At 36.5% G+C, this 4,985-nt stretch overlaps 1 protein-coding gene across 4 annotated transcripts in view; it reads right to left on the bottom strand.

Moving 5' to 3' along the window:
* Positions 1-4,985, bottom strand: part of LACC1 (laccase domain containing 1) — a 181,695-nt gene that overhangs the window by 151,563 nt on the left and 25,147 nt on the right. For all 4 annotated transcript variants that reach the window (XR_012010115.1, XR_012010116.1, XR_012010112.1 and 1 more), the window contains one exon: positions 3,272-3,344. The gene's annotated coding sequence lies outside the window, so the exon portion shown is untranslated. The remainder of the gene's footprint in view (positions 1-3,271; positions 3,345-4,985) is intronic.

Genomic DNA, 4,985 nt, shown 5'->3' with positions numbered 1-4,985 from the left:
TGGAGAACCATCCATCATGCTAATGGACATCAAAAGAAAGCTGGAGTAACCATACTCATATTCAACAAACTAGATTTCAAACCAAAGAGTGTAATAAGAGATGAAGAAGGACACTATATCATAATAAAGGGGTCTATCCAATAAGTAGATCTAACAATTGTAAATATTTATGCCCCGAACTTGGAAACAGCCAAATATATAAATCAATTAATGACAAACTTACAGAAGCTCATTAATAATAATACAATAATAGTAGAGGACCTTAACACCTCACTCAGAGCAATGGACAGATCATCCAAGCAGAAGATCAACAAGGAAACTATGGCTTTGAATGACATGCTGGACCAGATGGGCTTAACAGATATATTCAGAACATTTCATCCTAAAGTAGCAGAATACACATTCTTTTCAAGTATACATAGAACATTTTCCAGAATAGATCAGGTGTCAATAGATCAGGGTCACAAATCAGGCCTCAACCAGTACAAAAAGACTGAAATCATACCATGCATATATTTTCTACCAAATTTAATAGTTGGGAACTCCCTGAAGAACAGGCCCAACTCAGCTCTAATACTCAGCCATCAAGAAGGGGAATAATGTGTGCAGCTTTGATTGTGCTTCTGTTTGTATAAGAAACTCTCAGTACTAAGCACCATGGAAGGGATCCCTTTAGTACTGACAAGCTTGGGAATTGGGAAAGAAGAGGGAAAATTGAAGTAATAAAGTGTTGGCATCTAGTGTTACATTAACTATAACTGAAGTGAACCAAAATCCAGACCCTAAATAACCAACATGAAAGTCACTGCAAGAAAAGAACACAAACATCCTCCAGTGTAAATGATGGCAAAGAAAAAGTCTTCTGATTCACCAAACTTCCTTATCCTTTCTAATACTCATAATTATCCTGGTTCTTGCCCAAGCATTAAGTGTGCTCATTAGTTTCTGACAGGCCATATAAACTTAAGCCTTAGTGGTTGGATTTATTTTTGTGTCCTTAACACTCCCCAAAAGTTTTGTTTCAAGAGCCAAAAGTCTACTATCCAAGCTAGTAGTCACTAAACTCATATGCTCCAGTGGACTCTTCCAAAGACTTTTTACTTCACCCTAGTGAAGTTCTGGTTTCTCTCTCTTTTTTTTTTTTTAACATGGGAACAATAATATGGTATCTATAATATGCTTTAACAGGATTGTGGTGAATGTTCTGCAAACATTAGCTCATGGATATTCTTCTGAACAAATATGAAAAGCTATTTCATATTGAAACTGTTACTACACACTATTAAATATTGATATAGAACATTATAGTAATAGCTTCATAGTGGCTAACAGGGCTGAAAGTCATCATTATACATACCCTTCAGTCCTCAGGATACTTTATTACTGCCCATCATTCTTTTTACTTCTCAGGAATGGAAGCCCCAATGGTCCATTTAGTTTTTCCCTTTATCATTAAAATAATTTTTATTAACAAAAATTCAATCCACTAAAAGACTATGGCTTGTGACTCAGATATTTTAAAAACTGACCCAAGTATTCTCAAGCATCTCTGATCTCTATTAGCCCAGGATGGATATACAAATCCGGCTTAATGGCTTAAATACTGTAAAGGTTAGTTTGATGGGGAATCTAAGTCAAATAGTAAAAGGGGCAGATTTACATAGTAGCAGAAAACATATGTGATCCATTCTGCATCCACTATCATGGTGTTCAATTCACTTAGATGTTGGTTTTTTGCTGCCTTAAGGATACAAGGATTCAGCTTCAAGTGTAGTATTAGATTGAATCACTTTTGTGTTCATTTTCTGAGGAAGGATGTATAGAACCACAGGAAGTCCTAGGTTTTTAATGCTCGGCCCTAAAAAGGGGTGGGATTTCAATTTTGTCTGTTATGTAATATTACACAAATCATTTAATCCTTCTTAGTCTCAGTTTCTTATGTATAAAATGAATAATAACACTAACTCTAGAGAGTTGTAAATGCTTTTGCTGCATTCATCACATGAAATTTTGATTTGCCTATAGGTTGGTCTCTGAGCTTCTTTTTGTTTTAAAGATTTATTTGAGAGAGAGAGCACATGCAAGTGGGAGGGGCAGAGGGAGAGACTGTTAAGCAGATCCTGTACTCAGCGCAGAGCCTGATGCAAGGCTAGAACTCATGACCCTGAGATCATGACCTGAGCCAAAATCAAGAGTTGGACGGTTAACCACCTTAGCCACCCAGGTGCCCTAGTCTCTGAGTTTCTGAGAGTAGGGACTGTCTTATCCGTCTATATATCTTGAATACCTAACACACACCAACAAATAAAAGTCACTCAATAAATATTTGTTAAATGGTATTGAGTCAAATACTTGTGCTGCTTTGATAACAACATTCTGAATATTATTGGAAGAAAATACCAATTTTAAACTCAGATGGTAGATTAGATCACTGTTTACCAAATATTCACCCTTGAGCAGCTCAGCGGTTTAGCGCCACCTTCAGCCCAGGGTGTGATCCTGGAGATCTGGGATGGAGTCCCATGTCGGGCTCCCAGCATGGGGCCTGATTCTCCCTCTGCTTGTGTCTCTGCCTCTCTCTCTCTCTCTCTCTCCCTGATGAATAAATAAAATAAAATAAAATAAAATATAAAATAAAATAAAATAAACAAATATTCACCCTCATCCCTCTCCTTAATGAGACTATATTTTCTCACTCCTTAAATTTAGGCTTGGCCATTTGCTTTCCTTTGGCTAATAGGGTGTTAGTGGACATGACAAGAGCAAAGATTCTCTTGCCTTTCACCATAAGATAAATATGACTTGGGAAGCCACTAGCCCAAGGAGCATGAAAGACACTTGGGATAAGCCTTGGAGTCTGGGGGTGGTTTGATAATCACAATTTTTAAAAAGTTCTCAGGTGATACTGATACCAATATATATTGTGCCTGCAGATTACACGTTAGACAAATGGAAAGAAGTGTTTGAAAAAACTTACCAGCCTAAAGTATTCATCATGGTACTACATCAGTCAGTTTTTTAAAGAGAAGGTAATGAGATAGAAGTAGTGAACCTGGTGAGTCAATTAAGTAGCAGTTTGGTTAAGAAACCTCCTACTTTCCAGTTCATATAGTTGCTGTAAATTTTCATTAAGGTTATGACTGTAAAATAGCATGGTGCCCGACATATGAAAGTACTCAATAAATGTTATCATCATCATCATCATCATCATCATCATCATCATCATCATCATCACTATTCTAGTTTTCTTTGTATTAATTTTAAAACTCACCCAACACAGGCAAATATTCACCTCCGAATCTTCATGTAAGTTATTTAATCACATGGTCGCTGAGTTTATTCATCTGTAAAACAAAGTGGTTGGAATAAATGATCTTTATTGTCTTTCTCTAGATCTAAAAGTCTCTGGTTTTACATTACCAGGAATTCATCATACCTGTCTTAATTAAGGTTTTATATTCATTGCGGATGCTCCCTCTTTCTGATCACAACTGTGATGTCCCGATAATCTTGTTTCTTACTTAACGGAATTTCTCATCCTGTAGAACACTTTTTTTTTTTTTTTTAAGTACATTGGACTTTAGGTCAGTTTCAACCCCTATCTATGCCTGAGAACTGAGAACTGAAGTATTATAAAGAGAAAAACCCAAACAGGAAGGGTTGTATTTTCTGTTCATAGGGTCATACTTTTCTACCCATTTGGGTTTTCTCTGAGGGTTTCCTCAAGAAAACTAAAGCACTATTAGCAGACATGCTACAAAAAGAAAGCTGCTATTGCTTTAACGACATCAGTCTAATTAAAATAATGTGATAGTTTATTTACCATACACCCATGAGGAGTGTACATTTCAAGTTTTTCTAGGATTAGAGTCTACAAATAATTCACTAAGATACCATTGACTTCACTGAAGGGGGCATTGTCTAAAATTCTGTATATTACCATTCTCACTATCAGTATAACTTCACTTATATTATGAATAGTAACTTAATGATAAGCAAAACAGAACAGAAATGAAATGCACACTTGCCAAAAATGATTAATTTACCATTTCCTATTTGCCTTCTTTTGCAATGCCCTAAGTCTTTGGCTGAAAGCTGTGTTTTTACTGGAAGAAATGTGGTCTGTCTACACACACAATGAATCTCGCTGCCTCTTGCCTATATGATAACCCCTCTCTCTTGCATCGCCAGTTTTCTCTCTGCTGCATCTTTGTTCTTTGCTCACAAAAATGGAGTCTTCTTTCTCCCATTTTAGAAAAATCAAAGCTTTTCTTCATCACAGCCCTTTCTAGGTACTGCTCATTTTCTGTTTCCTTTTGTTAGCAAAGTACTGCAAAGGCATTGTGCACATTTACTCTCCCTTTCTTCTCCCAATCTCTCAAGTGGACTCCTATCAGGGTCCCCTCCATTTCAACAAAACTAGTATTTCCTTGGTCACCAATTAACTTCTAATTGCCAAATTCAAGAGTTGATTCTTGGTCTAAGCTGACTGTCCTCCTTTTTGAAATACTCTCTCAATTCGACTTCTAGAACACTACACTCTCCTGCTGTATTGTCCTTCTACCTCAGTGACTATTCCTTCTTGATCTTTTCTGAATCCTCCTCAGTTCCCTACCTCTAATGCTGGGATGTCCCAGGGCTGAGTTCTCAGACATTTCTTCACCAAGTACATTTTATTCTCTACATGATCTCACTCGTCTGTCCTATGGGTTTCAGTACCACCTATATGCAGATGATTCCAAAATGTCTCTAGTCCAGGCCTTCCCTGCCCATTCTTTCTAAAATAGCACTCTCTCCTGTTATTTTTTTAAATTATTTTTAAAATCTATTCTCTTAATAACTTTCAAATATATAATAGACGTTACAAACGATAGTCACCATAATGTACCTTAAATCCTTGGGACTTATTTATTTTATAACAAGTTTGTACCTTTTGACTATCTTCACTCATTTGGCACTCACTATCTTCACCCACTTCTGGCTAT

Source organism: Canis lupus, chromosome 17 (genome assembly GCF_048164855.1).
Source record: "Canis lupus baileyi chromosome 17, mCanLup2.hap1, whole genome shotgun sequence".
NCBI lineage: Eukaryota > Metazoa > Chordata > Mammalia > Carnivora > Canidae > Canis > Canis lupus.
Note: the sequence above shows the minus strand (reverse complement) of the source record. Positions and strands in the feature narration are given on the sequence as shown.